This window comes from Bos grunniens, chromosome 8 (genome assembly GCF_055505025.1).
Source record: "Bos grunniens cultivar Pamir isolate PY7600 chromosome 8, Bosgru_T2T1.0, whole genome shotgun sequence".
NCBI lineage: Eukaryota > Metazoa > Chordata > Mammalia > Artiodactyla > Bovidae > Bos > Bos grunniens.
Window position 1 is genome coordinate 35,158,179 of NC_141172.1, and position 23,648 is coordinate 35,181,826.

At 37.3% G+C, this 23,648-nt stretch overlaps 1 protein-coding gene and 1 long non-coding RNA gene across 7 annotated transcripts in view; one reads left to right on the forward strand and one right to left on the reverse strand.

Annotated features, from left to right (window-relative positions):
* The window catches only part of PTPRD (protein tyrosine phosphatase receptor type D), a 2,533,682-nt gene that overhangs the window by 2,485,449 nt on the left and 24,585 nt on the right, over positions 1-23,648 (forward strand). The gene's annotated exons all lie outside the window — the stretch shown is intronic.
* The window catches only part of LOC147366908 (uncharacterized), a 1,139,839-nt gene that overhangs the window by 100,183 nt on the left and 1,016,008 nt on the right, over positions 1-23,648 (reverse strand). The window contains exon 15 of the long non-coding RNA XR_015169575.1: positions 13,854-13,973. This is a non-coding gene — a long non-coding RNA (uncharacterized LOC147366908). The remainder of the gene's footprint in view (positions 1-13,853; positions 13,974-23,648) is intronic.

Here is a 23,648-nt window from a genome sequence, read left to right on the forward strand (position 1 = left end):
GCATTTTTACCCTAACAAAAACTGATAGTAATATTACTCTTTATTCATTGAGTATTTTACAAATTCCAAAGCACTACACCATGCTTTACTTTTACTGTTTGATGTTCTTAGCAACAGTATATCGGATCAAGAGACGAGAACACAGAGTTTGGTTCAAGTAAGATAGTTGAGAAGTTGGAGGTACGATCAGCCTCACCCTATAATCAACTTCTTACTCCTCTTTAACAAGAATAGGGGTCTTTGAAAATCTGCCGCTATGTTGAAGTTGGGTTTTTTTGGCATGATTCTTAAATACTATAAATTATTGCTATTAATTTGAGCAAATTATTATTAATTGAGCAAATGCTTTTATATCATGAAATCAGATTTCTGGTTGGTTTTAGCAGGCTGTCTGTGTGTTCTGTTACACAAACATCTTTGCAGACCTCAAAGAGCCATTGAAACTGGTTGCATAGTGCCCCTCCTTGGCACAAAATCAACTTAATTATGAAAACCACACATGAAACATTTGCAGATGGAGTTTGGCCGCAGGAGAGAAAACAGGAAGTTTGGCCTCACTCAAGAAGTGTTGCCTTCCTAAGTCTCCTGGCAAAGATGCAATTCACACAGATGCATACCTATATACACACAGGTGTATACACTTACACACACACAAAAAAACACATAGATTTATATATACAAAATAATAGAAACGAGAATTAGAGAAACCTCACATGTATGATGGAGAAGGAAATGGCAACCCACTCCAGTGTTCTTGCCTGGAGAATCCCAGGGAAGGGGGAGCCTGGTGGGCTGCCATCTATGGGGTCGCACAGAGTCGGACACGACTGAAGCGACTTAGCTGCAGCAGCAGCAGCACATGTATGATAAGATATCTTGGCCTCTTGATTTAGACAGGCAGTGTCCACACAGCCAACTTCCAGAGCATCATGAATCTTTGACTTGGTTACCTGTATGTTAAAACCCGCAAGCATAATTTTTTTGATAGAGTGGCAGAGGATAGTCATTTCAAATAGCAACTGCTCCTGTGGTATTCCAGCAATGCTGGTTTAAAAAGCTTCTCTAGGCAGGAAGGAAACTGCAGAAAGTGACACTATCCATGTCGCAAAGGGATCCTGATTAGTTACCATGAGCACTGTTGCAAATAATCACAGAAAATACTCTGGAGTTTAAATACTGAACTTCATGATTTCTCTTATGATGGACTTGATTTTTTTTTTTTTTTTTACTAAATGATGAAGAAGTAGTAACAAACTCAAAGTAAGTCTAAGCGTTCTGCCACACAGATCCTGTGAGAAAGGAGAAGTTTCTGAAAGAAGACTGGTGGCAGATAACAAAAATGGAATGGGACTGGAAAAGGAGAAAATTAATTTTCCTTAAATAGTTTTCTCTAAGCAATAAAAGTAGCAGGACTAAAAAATCACTATGAGTAAACTAAATTCTAATGATCAATAATAAAAAGGACTTATGAGAACAGACTAGTACAAGCAGAGACAAGACCTTAGAAGGTCTTAGAAATTTTAAAATTTAGATATTTTCCATCATAGAAATACCATCAGATATTTCACAGTGACAGAGAACACTTTAATGCTATGGCTTTAGAATCTTTGATAGTAATAAATATGTTTTCAAGAAAGACCAAAAAAACCATTGAACTCTTAAAATGAAGCTGTTAAGGATACATAGAAATTAATCCTGCCATTCTAAAGGCCTTTAAGATAAAGACTGAACTTCTTAGTACTACATTTATCATCGAGGCCAATCTCAGCCTCAGTGCCTCGTTGTTCACTCTCGCACCACCCACCACTAGGTATATATTTCAAGCATAATACTCTCATCTCTGACTCTCAGCAAATGACTTTATCCACTCTAGCAGTTTACCTGTTTCCTTTTTCTACCTGATGATGTATATTCTTACTTCATAATCTAACTTACATCTTACATAGTACTTCTATGTTATGGCAAAGGCTGCAGACTGGCCTTGGATGATCCTGCTAATATACATGATAATTTTTTTTCTTAACTTTGAATTTGAATGTCTTTAAGCTGGCATGCACTGTCCAGTTTTCCAAACTGTTCCCACTCATTTTTTTTTTTTTAACACACAATTCAGTTTATCTATTTATAAGAACTGTTTCATCTTATAGACATTTGAGTTGAAACCCTGGAGAAGACTTTTAAGCTCATTCCCCACTCCTCTTCTCATAGGAAGAATTGAAGCTTTTATTCTCTGAGCTCTCATAAAACAGGTTCACACTTAGCTTATTCAGCTGTCTGTGTGCAGATCACATATGTCATGCAGTCACAGAGGGCATGGACTATATGGATTATGCATGACCGTATCTCAGCTTTTACATTGTAGAAGGTGCTAATAGTTGCTTGATGAAGTTAATTGGATTCCATATGGCATTTTTAGGAATATTTACAGAAAGAGTGTGATAATTTCAAGGCTGGACTGTTTCCGGTTTTTTAACCGGAGACTATATTTTTGTCTCGTTATGTTGGAGTAACTTTTCAGAGCTTAATTAAGTTGCCTGCATCTTCCTAATACAGATTTCTGAATCCCCTTTTCTACTGCTGTATCCTTTATGTTCTTTCCCACATACCCTTTCATTCTTCAATTAAATACAGACATAGATCTCTGCTTTTTTAGCCACAATATTAGTTAAGGATGTTGAACCATTCATCCACATCAGATAATCTTTCCTCTAACTGGAGAGGCCTTTCTCTAAGTGCTTTATATGTGTTGCTGTATTTTTCTCCTTATCGTCTACAGAGGTAGGAATCCTGATTCTTCCATCACACTTATACCAAAAAAAAAAAAAAAAACCCACAAGGCAAGAAAAGTCAATTTAATTGTCTAAGCTCCTGCCACTCGTGGTGCCAGAGTCATTATGTGCCCCAGGGTTACCGGTCTTATAAATCACGTAACTTTTCCAGTTTATCCATTACTTGCTTGTTCTCAGCTTCTCCTTTGGCCAACCACGTGGAGGGCATTTCACTTTTAGACTCATCCTGATGACTTGGTCAGCAGGAGAAACTTCTTCCTTTCTGACTCCCATCACATTGAAATGTTAGCCTTTATTTCACTCTTTCTATGTGAAAGGTGATTGCTAGCAAATGAGTTTCTTCTACCACTTAATCTTTTTAACATAATCACAACAGTTACAAATCAGTGCACCATTACTATTTTCCAAGTAATACTAAGCCCTCAGGTGTTCACTCATTTAATCTACTAAACAATATATTTTACCTGTGAGTCATATTTAAACACAGGGAATTATAGGTAATTTGCCCAGAATCAAACAGCTCATAAACTAAGGCCATATTTCAAAGTCCATGACCTGCTTACCCACCATTATATCCAGTTCAGACTTTTTCTTGCTGAGTTTTCCTTAGTTCCTTATACTTAATGTCTTGTAGATATCTGTTGACCACATGGTTACCAGGTGGATATTTGCAATTATCTCTACAAATATCGTCTCAGTGTTAGAGACATGCCATATTTTTTCCTTATTAATAAAATTTGGTTTCGAAAGAGACTAAGGAAGGGAAGTTTCAGGCTATTTCATAAAATTATACATTGCATTTAAGTATATCATATCATTTCAGTCATCCTCTTAGGAAATAAAGACACTTTCTTTTTCCTTTTTCAGCCCTATTTGTGTTGTTTTTTTAGAATTGGTAGTTTATTTCTATTGGTATCAAAGGGATACAACAGCTGATTTTCTCTAAGTATTTGTTTCTTGTTAGTTGAATTCAGTTCAGTCAGTCGTGTCCGACTCTTTGCAACCCCATGGACTATAGCACACCAGGCCTCCCTATCCATTACCAACTCCTGGAGTTTAAACAAACTCATGTCCATTGAGTTGCTGATGCCATCCAACCATCTCATCCTCTGTCGTCCCCTTCTCCTCCCTACTTCAATCTTTCCCAGCATCAGGGTCTTTTCAAATGAGTCAGTTATTCACATCAGGTGGCCAAAGTATTGGAGTTTCAGCTTAAGCATCAGTCCTTCCAATGAATATTCAGCGCTGCTTTCCTTTAGGATGGACTGGTTGAATCTCCTTGCAGTCCAAGGGACACTAAAGAGTCTTCTCCAAAACAACAGTTCAAAACCATCAATTATTTGATGCTCTGCCTTCTTTATGGTCCAATGCTCACATCCATACATGACTATTGGAAAAACCATAGCTTTGACTAGATGGACCTTTGTCAGCAAAGTAATGTCTCTGCCTTTTAATATGCTATCTAGGTTGATCATAACTTTTCTTCCAAGGGAGCAAGCGTCTTTTAATTTCATGGCTGCAGTCACCATCTGCAGTGATGTTGGAGCCAAAAATAAATAAATAAATAAAGCCTGTCACTGTTTCCACTGTTTCCCCATTTATTTGCCATGAAGTGATGGGACCAGATGCCATGATCTTAGTTTTCTGAATGTTGAGCTTTAAGCCAACTTTTTCACTCTCCTCTTTCACTTTCATCAAGAGGCTCTTTAGTTCTTCTTCACTTTCTGCCATAAGAGTCCTGTCATCTGCAAATCTGAGGTTATTGATATTTCTCCCAGCAATCTTGATTCCAGCTTGTGCTTCCTCCAGCCTAGCATTTCTCATGATGTACTCCGCATGTAAGTTAAATAAGCAGGGTGACAATCAATATTCAGCCTTGACATATACCTTTCCCAATTTAGTACCAGTTTTTTGTTCCATGTCCATTTCTAACTGTTGCTTCCTGACCTGCATACAAATGTCTCAAGAGGCAGGTCAGGTGGTCTGGTATTCCCATCACTTGAAGAATTTTCCAGAGTTTGTTGTGATCCACACAGTCAAAGGCTTTGGCGTAGTCAATAAAGCAGAAATAGATATTTTTTCTGGAACTCTCTTGCCTTTTTGATGATCCAATAGATCATCAAATTTGGCAATTTGATCTTTGGTTCTTCTGCCTTTTCTAAAACCAGCTTGAGCATCTGGAAGTTCATGGTTCATGTACTGTTGAAGCCTGGCTTGGAGAATTTTGAGCATTACTTTACTAGCATGTGAGATTAGTAGAATTGTGCCATAGTTTGAACATTCTTTGGCATTGCCTTTCTTTGGAATGGGAATGAAAACTGAGCTTTTCCAGTCCTGTGGCCACTGCTGAGTTTTCCAAATTTGCTGGCATGGTTAGTGCAGCACTTTCACAGCATCATCTTTGAGGATTTGAAATAGCTCAATTGGAATTCCATCACCTCCACTAGCTTTATTCATAGTGATGCTTTCTAAGGCCCACTTGACTTCACATTCCAGGATGTCTGGCTCTAGGTGAGTGATCACACCATCGTGATTATCTGAGTCATGAAGATCTTTTTTGTACAGTTCTTCTGTGTATTCTTGCCACCTCTTCTTACTATCTTCTGCTTCTGGTAGGTCCATACCATTTCTGTCCTTTATGGTGCCCATCTTTGCATGAAATTTTCCCTTGGTATCACTAAATTTAAGAGATCTCTAGTCTTTCCCATTCTATTTTTTCCTCTATTTCTTTGCATTGATCACTGAGGAAGGCTTTCTTATCTTTCCTTGCTATTCTTTGGAATTCTGCATTCAAATGGGTATATCTTTCCTTTTATCCTTTGCCTTTTGCTTCTCTTCTTTTAAAGCTATTTGTAAGGCCTCCTTAGAGAACCATTTTGCCTTTTTGCAGTTCTTTTTCTTGGGGATGGTCTTGATTCATGCCTCCTGTACAATGCCATGAACCTATGTCCATAGTTCTTCAGACACTCTGTCTATCAGATCTAATCCCTTTAATCTGTCTGTCATTCCCACGGTATAATCGTAAGGAATTTGATTTAGGTCATACCTGAATGGTCTAGTGGTTTTCCCTACTTTCTTCAATTTAAATCTGAATTTGGTAATAAGGAGTTCATGATCTGAGCCACAGTCAACTCCCAGTCCTGTTTTTGCTGACTGTATAGAGCTTATCCATGTTTGGCTCCAAAGAATATAATCAATCTGATTTCTATATTGACCATCTGGTGATGTCCATGTGTAGAGTTTTCTCTTGTGTTGTTGGACTATGAACAGTGTGTTCTCTTGGCAAAACTGTATTAGCCTTTGCCCTGCTTCATTCTGTACTCCAAGACCAAATTTGACTGTTACCCCAGGTATTTCTTGACTTCCTACTTTTGCATTCCAGAATAAATTGGGATGAAGCTATAATTTCATTGAGTCTACTTCAATTCTTGACTCATGATACTTACTCTGAGTCATAGTAACCCCTTTTAGGACCAAGGGAATATACTTTCTTCATAGGAGAAATGTATTCATTGATGAATAAATATGAAACAAGGTTAGACCAAGACCTTTCTGCATCTGTCTTTTAAATGAAACAGTTCCCAAAAAGAGTAAAATAGAACTTCTGAGAGTAATTTCAATCTTTCACATCATAGAATCAAACCAGTCTTCAAAACTGAAAGGAGCAGGAACTGTGGGCCAGATGTAGCTAATGTCCTGGAAGCATCAATGGGCCACAAAGGGTGACCCAGTAAAAATCAGATGACAAGTTGGGATTGGAACAGTTCCTCAGATCCAATCTTCATAATACTCTCTGACTTTATAGGTGAAAGCATGACCAAGAACTACTCAGGTCATATTCATAGCATAACCCTTTACTCCTAATTCCTGCCCAATATCGATTAAAAAAAAAAAAAGCCTTGTCAAGGTCAAAGGATTTTAGAAAGTATTGCATATGAGCATAAAAATAAAAGACCTTGTAATCTAAAGGCACTAAGCATGCTATGGAAAATTATTTAATGCATTTTTAACCATTCATTCTAAATTTCATCCTTTATTCTTCCCAGTTTTCCATTCAAATATCTCTTTAGATCAAAGCCCATAAGTATTGCCAAAGCATGTGATAGTTTTGAGATGCTGACAAGTATGAACCATAGACCCATATTTTCCTTAAAGCTGGGATTCATTTTCACATATAAATTAAGTAATAAGAGACTCTAGCCTTCTACAGATGAAAGACTGGATTGTTAAAAGTACCAACATCTCTGGATAAGAAAATGGGTAGAGTATACAAATTTATGGAAACATTTTAAGGAGAGAAGAAATAATTATGCCATGTGGAAACTATTATGCCAGATTCTGTTCTTATATATCAATAATTCTGCATTAAAAAAGCAAATTTTTAGCTAATGAAACAACATGGTGATATAAAACAGGAGGCCAGATCCTCCAAACTGTGATGGCACAATCCTGTAAGAGAAAAACACCTTGCCTCCCTGAAGTAGTTTAAAAGTAAGTGAATCAAAAGAAAGCATTAAAGGAAATTATATAGTGGCCCCATGGATATAAAATTTAAAACACAAACTGAAGGAGTTTGGGGTACTGGCTATCTAAAATGGAAAATTTGCTTGAAAAGAAGCATTATAAAGGCAGTAGAGGAAAAGTAAGACCAATATTACAAGGAACTAACTTCAAAGTCATACATTAGGGTTTATAATATAAAAAATGCCTTCCAGGGCAACTGATAAACTATCACCTTTCCATTCTCAGTCCATGCCCAAGAACAAACAAATCACTTTTATGTAGGCGTGTGACAATTTACAGAGCATCTCCCACTGTTTATTCAGTTTAATTCTAATAAGGAGAATGGTAGATTGCAATATTAATATCTACACAGATAAGGAAACTGAGACCGAACAGTCTTAATTTGCTAGAGTGACTTGCTGTATATCACATTTTTAACTAGTTAGTGGAAAATCTGGACAAGAACCAATGCTTTATGATTCCAGGTCTTCTCTTTGTTTGTACCTTAACTGCTGTTCTCTATTTTGCTCAATTTTTGTTACACATGAGAGCAGACTAGGCCCCAGCCAATAACAGAGGTGGCTTTTTAGCAGATCTGAAAGGCCCTTTGGAGGCAGCATTGCATGATGGTGAGTACTGTGCATTTGAAATCAGCTTCCTGAAGTTCAAATCTCAGCTGCTGCATTTACTACATCTATAACCTTCGGCAAGTTAATTAAGCTAAGACTTGACTTCTGTTCAGTAAAATGGGATGATGATAGTATGTCCTTCATAGTATTGTCTATAAAAATTAAATAGGATGGTGTGTGTAAAGTGATAATTAGCCACCAACCTGCCTCTTTAGTCGTTTTGATGTTTGTATTGTCATTAGAACACATTATGTGTTTTCAGTTCAGTTCAGTTCAGTCGCTCAGTCGTGTACCCTACATAAAATATGTGGTTATTTAAATTGACTTTATTATTATAAAACAATGAAGAATACTGTCAAACAACAAAAAAGAATATGAGCTTGACTTCTATGTACTTTGTGATCTAGATGAGTAGAAAATGAATGTGTATGTGTATTTACCTAGAAAGTGAGTAGCAACTAGAATATTTAATACTAAAATGCAGAAGTACTATAATAATTATTTCCTTGCACCAAAAAAATTTATTAGAACAGATTGTGACTATAAGACCAGTTTTCTCAATTCAACATTTTTGAGATTTGAGTCATGCAATTTTTGTTTTGAGGAACTGTCCTATTCATTGTAGGAGGTTTAGCAAGATCCCTGGCCTCTGCCCACTCCCTACAGATGCAACAACCAAATATTTCTTCAACCATTGCTGACTGTCCCCTTGGGGGTAAAGTCAATCCAATTGAGAACCATAGCTATATGACAGTGAAACTGATTTTTGATTGTAGCAGAATATATGCATCCAAGTGATAGCCCACATCAAAGCTTTAAATCTTGAAAACCCTTCTTTGAATGACTCTCTTATTTTAAGGTTTAGGAGAACTTCTCTCTGAGACTTACATTAAGAATCACGTTTTAACTTTTACAGAGAACTAGACTAATTACTTGAAAAATCATACAACAATACTCCCTACCTTGATCACCAACCATACAAACCAAGACTTGACTATAACTGTCTCTTGGTACTTTAAAAAAAAAAAAAAAGTAACCAATTCCAATATCACTAATTATCAGAGAAATGCAAGTCAAAATTACAATGAGGTATCACCTCACACCAGTCAGAATGGCCATCATTAAAAAAGTCTATAAACAATAAATGCTGGAGAGAGTGTAGAGAAATGGAAACATTCCTGTGCTGTTGGTGGGAATGTAAACTGGTATTGCCACTATGGAGAACAGTATGGAGGTTCCTTAAAAAAGCTAAAAGCAGAACTACTATATGATCCAACAGTCCCACTTCTGGACATATATCCTGAGAAAATCATAAATCCAAAGAGGTACGTGCACCCCAGTGTTCACTGCAATACTATTTACTATAGCCAAGACATGGAAGCAACCTAAACGTCCATTGACGGAGGAATGGATAAAGAAAATGTGGTACGTATAAACAGTGGAATATACTTAGCTTTAAAAAGAATGAAATAATGCCACTTGTAGCAACATGTATGGGCCAAGATATTATTATACTAAATAAAGTGAAGTAAGATAGACAGAGAAATATATCATATGTCATATGTGGCATCTAATTTTTTTTAAAGTGATACAAATGAACTTATTGACAAAACACAAACAGACTTATAGATATTGAAAACACAGTTATGGTTATCAAAAGGGAAACATTGGGAGGAGGGATAACTCAGGAGCTTGGGATTTACATACACACAGAACTATATACGAGATAGATAACCAAAAAGGACCTACTGTTTAGCACAGGGAACTCTACTCAGTATGCTGTGATAACCTATATGAGAAAGGAATCTAAAAAAGAATGAATATATGTGTATGTATAACTGAATCGCTTTGCTGTACACCTGAAACTAACACAACTTTGTAAACCAACTATACCTCAATGTTTTTTTTTTTAATTCCACCTTCAAGGACAAAAATGTGCCACCATTAGGCAATTCAAAAGAACAGGTGATAGGCCCTCAACTCTGTTGCCAAAAAGGAGTTCCAAAAAATCTTTTACCCCATGGCAGCACTGCTGCAATAAATCTTCAGGCTCCGAAGGTGGCTACTTTTATGGGCTATGCTGATCTTTCTTGCTAAGATATCAGTCATATTGCTTCATGTCCATGCTTGGTATGAACGTCCTGCATTCTGGCAGTTCAAAACAGTAAGCCCTCGGAATGCTCTTAAGTGGCCTATGACTGTCCCCTTTTTTCAAAAATCTAATGGAAGCCAAAATAAAACATTAGGTGGATATTAGAAAAGTGAGTCATAATGTCAGACCCCCTGCTCAAACTTGCAAGTCCTGAAATCCCTTGCTCTTCTGTGGGGGTAGATATTTCTGGGACAGCATTCTATTTTTTAAATCATAGATTTTTATTGAAGATAAGCTTTTTTGTAAAATAATCAAATACTTTTATTATTTCCTATACCTTCTTCCAAGGGGACCTGAGAAGTCTCTCCTCATCTTAACTCCCTCTATAATTCTCCTTCTCCCCTTCCAAAACAATCTTTTCTTTCAGTCCACTGAGAGAGGGTCAGTAGTTGAGACTTTTACTGGCCAAAGTGGAGCTTGTAGTGCCTATGGTTTCTGATATAAAAAGAATTAGATGAGATGGGGCAGGCTTAACTGTGGTTCCTTCATTTTAATGATAAAGGCTAAAGACCTTCTTGTTCAAATTTAATATTTTAAAGGAGAGGATTAAAAAAAAAAAATAAAGGAGAGGATTATTTGAGGCCAAGGCTTGAAGGTCACCTATCATCCCTTCCACCACATTCTTTTGCTCGGAGCAAGGCCAGCTTAGATTCATGGAGTGATGAAACAAGACTGTACTTCTTGAAGGAGAGAGAAGTAACAAGTAATGTATGGCCTCATTTATCCCACCACTGAGTACTGCCTAGCCGAACCTTTTTTCTTGACTGATGGAGCTCTTCTCTCTCCTCTTACCTCTCACAAGCTTGGCTAAGTCCACTGTGGATTTCCCTCCTGAGGCTGGATGGGAGGGAAAAATGTACTCCCTCCCTCTACCCCCAATTCCTGTCCATCCTAAAATACAGAGGTTTTTAAATATATGAAGTAGTTTTTTGCCTTTTTTTTTAAGTGGAGGAAAAGTCAGTGTAATTTGTTTCACAACTGCAACTGATTATTTTTGCTGAGATATCAGCTTGTGTGGTGGGAGAAACTCATACTCTTAACTCCCATTTCATCATGCCTCAAAAATATTTCCCTTACATCTTCCTGTAATTTAGGATTTATTTGAGTTAACAGGCTTCTCCTTAAATTCAAAAATTAAGGGAGCATTATTTACTCACAGTGAATCATAGATCTAGAAAGAATATTTCAAGCCTCCCAGACACTCCCCACTCCTTTCTCTCTCTGCCTCCTTCCTCTCTCTCTCTTTCTCTTCCCACCCTCCTTCCCTCCCCACTCCTCTTTAATTTCAGAGATAGGAAAATAAAATGACCTCTAAGAAGGCTGACAACTTTCCCACAGATTCTTACTGGACTCAAGTCTACCAAGGGCTAATCCAGTATGTTTCCCACTGCATTATGGTCCTTTTAATTGTATGCAAATCAACTTAATTAAGGACTCCCCAGCTTATTTTCTAGCTGAATTAGGAACATAATCAGAAAGCACCTGTATAACCTATGTAATGGCAAGGAGGCGCTATGGTGAGAACTAAGATGATCAGAGTAGATAACTTGGATGCGTTAACAGTTCATTAAGTATCACACATCTTCAAGGTTGTGACTGATTTAAAGAAGGGGCAAATGCATAACTGGGGAGTACATGAATGTGCTCGGGACCCAGGTGGTCAGTAAGGCCAGAGCAGCAGAAAATAGTAGAGGGAGGCCAAGAGAGAGAAGAGACTGTCAGAGAGAAGCTCATCCAGCTATGAAGTGAGGTCTGGAGCCGTGATGGTGGAAATCACTTCAGGCCACTGAGAATGGCTTTGCATGCTGTCTTGGCAGCCCTGCTTTGGTTTGCAGTGGCTGCCTCGTGTATGTGCTACTCCCACTGGAGCTCTCGCTTGGCTATGCCCGTGGCTGTAGTATGAGCTTTTATAGTGGCCATATGCCTGGGAGGCTCCTCATCTACAATTTCCTCATTCCAGGCTCCAGCCAAGTACAGCAGATGCTATTGTTACCTCTTCTATTGAATAAAGTAGGAAGCAAAGAGAGAAAGAAATTTGTCAATATTGTTTTTCTGCTGGAACTGAAATAAAAACTGTGTGTGGTATATTGTCCAATAGCAGCCCATGTGTCAAATCCCCATTTTGTGTAACACACTTACAGAAGATAAGAATCTGCCCTTATGTTTCTTAACATAATGTAAATGACCTTCCTCCTTCTACTGTAGATGTGTTACAATTATAGCCATTCAGGCTCCTCAGCTTGGATCTGTGCAGTTGCTTGCATTTGCAAAGCCTTTGCCTCTGACCATGCCATCTGCTGGGATCACTCATGTTTCCTTAACACACTCATGGGGTTTGTTGTATGCCTGAAATCTAACTGTGCAAAACTCTGAAATCTTCCATATAAATAAACAAATGTTTAGCAAGTATTTTTAAACCTTTGCTTGATAAGTAACATTAACAAGGTACATTTGCATTTCTAAAGTCAGTACAGCTGCTGAGAGAATTTCTTGTTGCAGAAACATGAAGTGACACCAAAATCAGAAGAGAATCCCTTTTGAAATAAAAGCTTGCATGGAGAAATGCTCTCTGTGCTGTAGACAAGCCAAACGACAGTAAATTAAGCTAACGGAAAGGCCCTTGTTTGGAATAGGACATATCAGTTGGGGGTGGGAGGATAGTCTTAAGACTCTATGTCACTGGACCCCCACCACATGCGAGTATTAAACCTTTCTGTCAGCCTGAATATGAAACGGATGGGCCTGCAAAACTCCTGTCGATGTCCTGTACAATTATTACTCTGCTCTCAGCAGCCTAGTTAGGTGTAATGTGAATTTCTTTCACAGAATGGGATAAGAAGAAACCCTCAAATATAACACAAAATACAGGTTCATTTTGCCAATCTATGAAATAAGTAAGAAAGCGACAAAAAGGGCATTTAATTTCTTCCAGAAGTACTACCTGATTTTTTGCCATTGTCTCCTGTTTTTCTATTTTCTGTTTTTTTTTTCTCCTCTTGAATCCATAACTACCCCCAGATTTGTATGTAAGAGATGCAGGTTGGAGTTCCTTTTGCTATCTGTATTTTTTGACCTAACTGCTGTGGTGTCTGGCCATAAAGAGCAGCGCTAAGTGGTCAGCGCTAAGGTCATTAGGTCCTTCATGCTACTGAGGTAGGACTGTTACTGAGATTTGCCCTACATTCTACTGCCTGCTTGAAAACATATTTGAAGAGTTTGAGTACACTATCCATTAAGATAAGATTCAGGTTGGCTATTATAAGTGAATACGGAAAGTAAATATACAAAAGATGCAGCCTCAGTAGGTCACTGTGCTAAGCCTCTAAATTTTATCCAGAGCCAGGGCTGTTAGATTGTAATGTAGACAAAGGCAGACCGTGAATCATCTCAAAATATGAGGTAGGTTTCATATACATCCTGGAACCCCAGATGTCAACTCTTCCTAAAGTAATTCATACATAGCAGCAAATTTAAAAGTGCAAAGTAACCAATGAAGGCCCTGGAGCTGAATGCTTTCTTGGTAAGTGTGTGCTACTACGAAAAACCAGAATTCAATGACTTTCACCACACGTTTAGCTTTCAGGCTAAGAAATGGAAATGGTGTACACAGAAAATTAAGAGATATTCTAATGCCCTGAAACTTTGAGATCGCATACAATCTCTTACCTGAGTTTCTACTTCTCTAAGAAGGTGGAAAACAATCTAGTAATTTGCCAAAGACATCTTATCTACAAGGGAAAACTGCATAAAATTTGGTATATTAAATGCTTATTTACTCACAGTTATGATGATGAGAAGCAGGAGGAGGAGGAATGTTGGTCTTATGGAAACCATAGTAACAAGTTTTATCTGACTGCCTTCAAATTTAGAGCCAACTTGGTTCACAGGTGATCAGTCATTCTAGGGAAAAACAAATACTGTATGATCTCTCTCATATGTCAAAAACAAAGCACCACAATTTCATAGATAACCAGAACAGATAGGTGGTTGCCAGAAGGGGTGGGGGTAGAAGTTTGAGAAGTGGATGAAGGGGGTCAAAAGGTTCAAAAAATAAATGTAAGTGTTAAACTTTGTCGACCTACATCCAACTCCAATTCTAATCAATTGAACAGAGAGCCTTGCTAAGTCTGGACCCGTGCTCACCACTTATATTTGAAAAACCATAACCAATCATGTTGCAAACCACAAAAATTCTTTATAACCTATGGTTAACATTTCATCCCTTCTTTGTGTGTCTGGAAATGATTGACCGGGCTTCAGACTATTTTCTCTGATGTACTGCAGCCTGAAATCCAATTGTTATCTTGGTTCAATTAAACTCAAACTTATTGGTTTGTAGGACACAATAGTAAAGCCCAAGCTTAGCAAAACCTTTTCAGAATTCAGTAAGAAACTCTCTGAATGCAGTCTGGTTACCAGAGCTATGTATGCATACCTCTGTTGTTGTGTTTATATTTCCTGAAGGCTTAGGAATAAATACATTTTTTAAAAATCTGAGATGACAGTTCTGCATGGATGTCATATTAATAGTGAATCTTTGTGGCATATATAATGTACAAAGGTACAATTCCTAAGATGGTCATCATGCCCTTTTCTGGATTCTCTGCCTATATTTCATAGAGATAATCTTATCAAGGAGCATTTCTAGAATGGTCACTTAGCTCATATGTCCTTTTAAAGGTACATCACATCACAATTTGGCTGTAGCATTAAAAACTTAGGTACAGTCTTAGCTATTAGAACTAGATTAATGGTTATAAGCAACATCTTTTTTTGTTGTTGTTATTTCTCTCCCTTAGGGATCCTATATTTTTGGGGGGAGCTTTATATTAGGGGGATAAAAAGGGGATATTTTCTTACTCTTTTTTAGTTTGGATGTTTCCAACTTACCCAAGAGTAGAGAGAATGTATAATGAACCCTCAAGCACCTATCACCCAGCTTCAGTTATCAACATTTCAGGCAGTGTTTATTAAATGGCAGTTCATTTTCTGTTTTTTTAAAGGAAACTCATTACATAACTGCCATTCAACATTTGAGGTTTTAATAACCTCAGCAGCCTTATCTCAGGCAAATGCTCAAATTCCGTGGACAGATTTAATGTAAGGGGCACTCATTACCACTTTCTCAGCTTCATTTTAAGTACTCCTGGACTATATCTCTTATACTAGTATAATCTGTTATTCACTCTGCTTCTCTAAGTCTAGAGTCATATGGCATCAAGTTTTAAAGTGATTCCAGACTATGAAAACCAGGTCCCTCCATGAAAAACTTGTTCCCAAAACTATCGTTAGCAAATTTTAGCTTGCAGACATTTTTTTTAAGAGTTTTTATTTTGAAATTAATTTTTTTTTAAAGGCTCAGTCCATCCTAGGCCCTACCACTGATATTTAACACCTATGCTTTATACTCCCCTGACTAAATCTGACTTCTTTTGATCTATGAGAGTAGAGCTGAATTCAGAAATGATTAGCTACCTTATTTAGAAAAAATAAACAGAAGAGAACTATAAATAGCAGTTTTATAAATCCAAATTTTGACCAGTTCCCAAAGAATTATTGGCATATATAATCTGACAAATGATTTTCACACTCAATCTGGGTTCTATGAGAAGTCTGAATAGAGTCTACAGAAACAGAATTATGATTTGAACATAAAAAAGCCAGTCACTCAGAAAATTCAAGAAACCTCATCAAGGTATGTGCACTCTGAACCCTGATTTATTACCAGATGTTATGTAGAAGATATTTTCAATAGTCAAATTAGCATGGGTTAAACTAAGTTAAACTGTTTTACAACAGAGTTTCTCAACCCTATAAAATATAATTTCTATTGAGAATTTCCAAGAGGGGATTTCTGAAACCTATTTAGATATGGAACTCTTCCCCTTCCCCTTGGATTTTCTCAAAGTATTCTAGGAAATGCTATCATAAGAGATAATTTGGCTCAGTGATAAAATAGGACCATGGACATTAAGAGTAATTGTCTAATAAATCAGTAAATGCAATGTATAGATAAATATAAGAAATATTTATTAAAACTAAACAATGCAAAGATTCAAACTGTTGAATATGGAGATGAAACAATGTGTCATCTTCCTCAAACAGCTTATAATAACCTATGGGGAAGATGCCTAAAACAATCAAGCCCATTCACAAGAAACCTTGATATACATATATATATATATATATATATATATATATATATATATATAATATATATCCAGTTAAGACTCAGTCATTTAGATAAAGCTTCATTAAGACAAAGAAGCCTAAGATATTACATATTCAGTTATTAACTTCAAATGCATAATTATATATTGTATTAGTTCATTCATTTTTACATTTAGGACTAAGAACTTTGAGTATGACATGGTTACTAGACTAACACTTTCACTTTCAAGAACTTTGAGTGTGACATACGGTTAGTATATTTAATATAGTCTATTTAATATAGACAACATTCAATAACTTTTCAACAACTTACATATTAGAATTCTTCTAGATTTTTTATAAACTATTTTCCATTTATTTATAGATATCTTACCAATGCCTATCTCAACTGTACTTTTAAGGGAACAATAGAATGTCTTCCCAAAGCAGTTAATTCACCTTTCATAAAAACAACTCTTATTTTTTATCAATAATCAAAATAAGATATTTTGTAAATATCTTATTAGTTTCTTTAATATATATTATTTCACTAAAATAACTGACTGTTTTGGAATAAACACCATGGCATCAAAAAAGAATATAGCTATCCTAGAAGACAGCCTTTGGCTGTCTTTGGCTGTCTTTGACAGTCTTTGGCTGACCTGGTGCAGTGAGTGCTAGACTGGGGCTTTTTGGGGGAAAGGGGAATTTGTGTGGCTTGGTTGGCAAATGGAGATCAAATAAGAAGATGTATACAGATATCTACATACATATATTAATATGAGTTAATTAGTAGTAAGCCATATGCACATATTAAGAAACAAGTGAAGGAACAAACAATGATCACTACTTGTGATAAGGAAAATGTTTTGCATTTCTACCAAATTTGCAGATGATGCTAACGTTGCTGATCATGGGACTGCACTTTGAGAACCACTGGATTGTATCATCTTTAATGTCCCTTCCAGGTCTCAACTCTGATTCCACTGTATATGACTGTTTTTCCTCCCTCAGAGGATAGAAATCTGGAAATGAAATGGAATATTAGTTTCACAAATTCATAGTGTTAAATCTTTAGTATAACCATTCAAGAATAGGAAGGTTGCATATCTACTCTGACATTATTAGACCAGTTGATTTCAAATATTCAACTCTAGGTATTTAATTCACAGGAAAAGGAAGTAAGGAAATTAACATTTATCAAGAATTAGTTAAAAGACATTTTGCTAACAGTAGCCTTATAGGAGGAGCTACAGATGAGAAAACTAAGGCTCAGGGAAGATAAATAACCAAATGTCATTTCTCTACAGTTGGAAAAGCCATTTGCCAAACTGACTCCTCACAAAACAAAAATCACAACAGATTACTTTCCCTATCATACTTAAGTGAAAATAAAGAAGTTGTTTGTTTTTTTTTTCAATTCAACCAATACTTTATGTTTAAATTATTTTAACCAGTAAAAAGTGAACCTTCAAGGGGAAAAAGAAATGGCGTTTCAAATGTGGTATTTACTTTTATGGGCAAAAACTCAATTTCTTCCCCAGACTGTAGTGTCCAAATCTAACAGCTGTGAGGTGAGAAATGGTGCCTAGGAGTTCACCATTGCATCCCTCTTTCCTGGAGCTATGTCCACATGAAACAGACACTCAGGAGGTATTCAACGGATAAGTGGACATTGAGTGAGAATGTCAGTATCCAAAGCAATTCCATGAGCAAAGCCACACAAGAATGTGAAATGATATAATCTCTTACATAGGTTAAAAAATACTAAGAAAGCGTAGTGGCAGTATTTTTAAATGCCAAATAAAATGTTTTCCATTGTTACTGGGGGAGAGGCTGGGAATAGGCTATGGGGTCAATTTTTGTGGGTACCCAGCCCCACAGCTTACTTTACATTCACCGTAAGGCTTTGTAAATATTGACTCTGGGGGTTGCACTCTAATTAGCATTATGTCTGGTGTTCATGGAAATGTATGCTGCATCCTGGAGAGTTATCGGGTTAATCAGCATCCCGTTCCCAATATCTTCCTCCCTATATGAGGTAGATTAAGTCTGAAAAGAGAAGCACTTATTGCTTCCAGAAAGGGAAAGCACCATATAGTGTCCCTGATGTTAAGAAAAAGCTCATTTCCCCTGAATGGGTTCCTTACTAAGGAGCAGTTTGCTCATCCCTCATCATCACATTCCCTCCGTCTCCAGAACCAACAGACAGGAAATAAAACGAGCTATTGCTCTTCTCAAATGCAGTATATTTGCAGCTTATATGGTCTCTACTGAAACCAGCCCTTGCTTTTCCCCTCTTCAGGGGATTCCGGTCCACTAAGGAAGGCAGCTTGGGGTCCCCAAATTGGCCTAGATTTCATGAGCGAGGCTGCCGAGGCGTTTGATGGAATGAACATTGCCAAGCTGTTCGTGCACCTCTTGGGGAGCTGCTAAAACGGGGCATTGCCTTTGAACAGAATCTTCCAGAGGAAATAGCTCTGATTTCAACAAACTTGTATTCCTCTTCTGGTAAACTTAAAGGAAAGCAGTTTGTCCACAGCAGTGATTGGAGAGCAAGGAAAAGAGTTGGTAGTTCCCAGAAACTCTCCCCTGCAGAAATAGGATTATCTCCACAGCGGCTTCCCTGGTAGCTCAGTGGTAAAGAATCTACGTGCCAACGCAGGAGACGCACAGATGCAGGTTGGGAAGATCCCTTGGAGTAAGGAATGGCAGCTCACTCCAGTATTCTTGCCTGGAAAACCCCATGGACAGAGGAGCCTGGTGGGCTGTACTACAGTCCATGGGGTCGCCAAGAGTTGGATGTGACTTAGCAACTGAACGACAACAAAAGTGATCTCACAGCACGTTTGATTCCTCAGGATCAGCACTGATTATGGCAGACTTCTTAGTTCTGTGTAGAGAGTCTGATAGATAGATATCCCTGAGCTAATCCTTTAGTACATTAAATGCCCTGTCAGTTACTCAAATGTAGTCATTTATAAGTTTCTTTAATAAAAGGATAAATTTTCAGATGCTGCCACTCATCATCCCTATATTTGAATGCTTGTGAATATTTCTATATAATTATATTTAATACTCTAAACTGTAAATGCTATAATTTCCTTTGACCTATGTTGCAGTTAGAGATATTACTTGATCAGTGCTCTCAATGATTCATTTTACGTGAACGTCTTTAGTTAATTGGTTATTTTTTTTTCCTGCCTGTGTTTATATGTAATATACACTATAGGGAAAAAGAAATCAGTCTGCTCACAGCTGAGTCTAGTAAAAGAGCAATTAGGGTCTATCAGAACAAACAGCTGTCAATAATGAGTTCTGAATTAAAATTACTAGCAAAGAAAGGAATCTAGACATCTGCAGGAAATGTGAAAATATTTTTATAACCAAATAGCTGATATCTGGACAGGGGTATCACTGAATTTTCCCAGCTGTACCTGCAATGTATTTTGAAATATTCTCAGACTGAAAGAACACTGAAATTCACTGCATAAACGAAGCTGCATATTTTTTTAAATGTTGGCTGCCTTTGAACAGTGTGTATTTTGATTTCATGTAATCAGCATGAACACTTTCTATTTCAAACTATTTTGCTATGCCCCCAGTCATAAAAGGAAGCTTAAAAATAGTTCTCTTTGTATTGTGTCTTTCCAATCAGGGTTCTATTGCTTGTATATTTTTTTTTTCTGTCTTTGGAAGAGATACTTTTGGGTCTTATTACCTGGTATCTGATTTCTTCTTTTTTTCCTAAGAAAACTTGCAAGGTGGGCTTCTGGCATCTGAGTTTTATTACAAGATAATTTCATACATTTGCAGGTATCTGGAGATAGTAAAGTATTTTGCCTTTAAAAAAAAGGCAACCTGTACATTTTTGAAAGCAGACTTTGTGTTCCCCTCTTTGCACTGAAGTTTTAAGTCAGTTAGGTTAAAAAAAAATAAACAACTATTAAGAATGGAGTTCAAGATTTTTTTTTAAAGTAATGTATATGAACACACATATATACACTCATGCATAGATAATTAGTAATGGCACCCCACTCCAGTACTCTTGCCTGGAAAATCCCATGGACAGAGGAGCCTGGTGGGCTGCAGTCCATGGGGTCGCTAAGAGTCAGACACGACTGAGCAACTTCACTTTCACTTTTCACTTTCATGCATTGGAGAAGGAAATGGCAACCCACTCCAGTGTTCTTGCCTGGAGAATCCCAGAGACAGGGGAGCCTGGTGGGCTGCCGTCTATGGGGTCGCACAGAGTCGGACACGAATGAAGTGACTTAGCAGCAGCAGCAGTATATCTGATACATCTTTTGGCCCTCGTTTACTTATAAAAAATATTGGAAGAGGAGTACCTCTTTAGCATTGTTATACAAGGTATGGCCCATGAACCAGCCCATCAGCATCACTTTGGAGCTTGTTGAAAATGGACAATCTTGAGTTCTACTCCACACTTACTGAATTAGAATCTCTGGGGGCAAAGCCCAGGAATATATGTTTTAATACTGCCTAGGTATGTGTACAGATTACTTGGATAGACATATAATGCCTAAATGCCTAGTGATACATCACATGGTGATTAAGATCTTAATACACAGAAGAGGGATCTCTCTGAATTTATTGAGTTAATGTATATTACCTTTCATCTCTTTGGTGTCACTGCCTTGTGTCTGTTTTCCATCTTCTACTGTTACCTTGAATAAGAGGCAAACCCCTCCTTTCTACTCCCATCCTCAAACATGACCATTATGGCATCCTAAATAGACTTAATACTGGTTTTCATTAATTAATTAGTTATCATGTATGAATACTATACTTACTGAAAGCATCTCATCCATCTGTCTCAAACAGAGATGTCATCAATCTAACAAGTTAGTACATGGTCAGGTACATGAAGATCTATCTTGACAATGCTTGAAAGCCACTTAATTCCTTTCTCTTTGGGTAGTTGAATAGCGTGGGAGAGCTTATGTTTCATTAATAAAGGACAGTTACAGGCACAACATAGACCCTTTTAGAACCAACATTGTTGTGGCCTGAATTGATGGAATCATGGACCTTGGGTCTATCCAGGGAGCTTGAAGGAAAACTATAACCTTGTTTTCAATAAAATCCCATTGGTGGAAGCATGAGTTTGGGAAGAAGAGATAGAGACCCAAGTCTTTGCTCTGCTAGTAACAGCCACATTTCAGTTTCTGTTACGTTGCTCTCTCATGTCCAACTCTTTGCAACCCCATGGACTGCAGCACACCAGGCTTCCTTGTCTATCACCAACTCCCAGAGCTTGCTCAAACTCATGTCCATTGAGTTGGTGATGCCATCCAGCCATCTCCTCATCTGTCATCCCCTTCTCCTGCCTTCAGTCTTTCCCAGCATCAGGATCTTTTCCAATGAGTCAGTTCTTTGCATCTAAAGGCCAAAGTATTGGAGCTTCAGCTTCAGCATCAATCCTTCAATGAATATTCAGAACTGATTTCCTTTAGGATTGACTGGTTTGATTTTCTTGCTGTTGAAGGGACCCTCAAGAGTCTTCTCCAACACCACAGTTCAAAAGCATCAATTCTTGAGCACTCAGCTTTATGAGAGTTGAACAACTCTCATGTCCGTACATGACTACTGGAAAAACCATAGCTTTAACCATATGAACCCAGCAAAGTAATGTCTCTGCTTTTTAATATGCTGTCTAGGTTGGGCATAGCTTTTCTTCCAAACATCTGCATTACTTGGTCAAATTCCTAACCCAGCCTAGGTCCTCAGTTTCCTCTTTCAAAAATCTAAGTACAGGAATCAGAAGAGGCAGTGAGCAGTACTGCTGCATTAATTCAGAGTTTAAGAAGACCAGGCCCTGGGAACACCAATGCAAAGGCCTGCTGGGGTTCTGTGGAGTGATACTGATACAAATAAGTGAAGCAGACACTGGCAGCCGGTAAACTGTATTTGGATTGTGATTCTCACTGCCTTACAAAAGCTTGTTTGAAGTGAACAAAAGACTAAATAAAACATAGCTATCAGTCTGTGACCTCTGATTAGAGCCTTGAAAACCATTGGATCATTTATGTTTGTATGAAGATAATTTCTTTTTTTTTTCTTTCTTTTTTTTTTTTAGATAATTTCATTTTAAAAAAGAAAAGCACCAAAACAAAATTCCCTGAGTCTTGCCCTTGTGGGAAAACACAGATACACTTGGCAAAACAAATGAAATAAAGTTACTAAAGTTTCAGTAATTTTCAAATATCTTTCAGTAGCTCTTCTGCTGAAGGACAGCACAGAGCCTGTGTACTTTTATCTGGCAGGCCTGGTTAATGGCTGTATCCACTCAAGATGTGGATAATTTTGTGTCATTTTAAACAAAATTTAGAATATGGATTGAACTGATATGGTCATTTACAACGAAAAATTCAGTGAAAATGATATAGTTCCTCATAATTCCATAGCATCATCCAATTGACCTCATTCAGATTCAAGTCAGCTACCAATAAGGGCCAGCTGGGTCTGTTTTATCTCTGCCCAACAGCCTCCTCTATCCATCTGTAAAATAAAACCTGCCATGGCATATTCAGGTGTTCTTTATATAAATATATTCGCCTTCTACTTTATCTTGAGCATCACATTTTAAGAATAATAAGGAATGTGTTCAGCAGATAATGTTGGGACAGAGCCAAGATTATACAGCAAAGTCTCTGGAGGATTTTTGTTTGAGTCAATATATTGGGGCGGGGGGTAGTCAGATTAGGCCCATGTGGATTTTGTTTTTTACAGGCTTAATTCACTTTAAGAAATCCCCCTTCACCCACCTGGAGAAATTAAATGCCCTGAGGAAATATGATGGGTACTGACCTCTCAATATGCTGAACTAGGATCCTTGTCAGATCAGTTGTTCTCTGCTTAGTCCCTAAGCATTCTCCTCTCTATGCTGTCTTCTTTCTGGAATCCACTCCATAAAGGCCAGCACATGATGGCAGGATCAAGTCCAGGCTGCAAAGGCCCAGTATCACCCTATCGTCTCCTGAGAATCCACGTCTGGGCAGTATTCCCAAGCTAGAGTGAATGAGATTTCACCTTCTCTCTCTACTTCTTTGAGTCCTCAACTATTAACTGATCTTTCATATTTTTATAATGGTAACTTTTTAAATCTATTACATTATATATCTTTTTAATTCCATTATTACTGATTATTAATATATTGTCCTTGCTTAAAAAAAAATTCATACATTTCAACTAAAGTGAAAATCTTCCTTACCACCTTTATCACCAATTCCATGCTTCGTTAAGAGGTTACTCTTGGTATAATTTGTGTATCTTTGCAGATCAGTTTCCATGCATCAATATGTATGCATATAAAATATGCTTAATTGTATTGTGTGGACTTGTAAAAAATATGTTATCATGATATATATATTACTCTGCAACATATTTTTTTTTTTTTGGTCA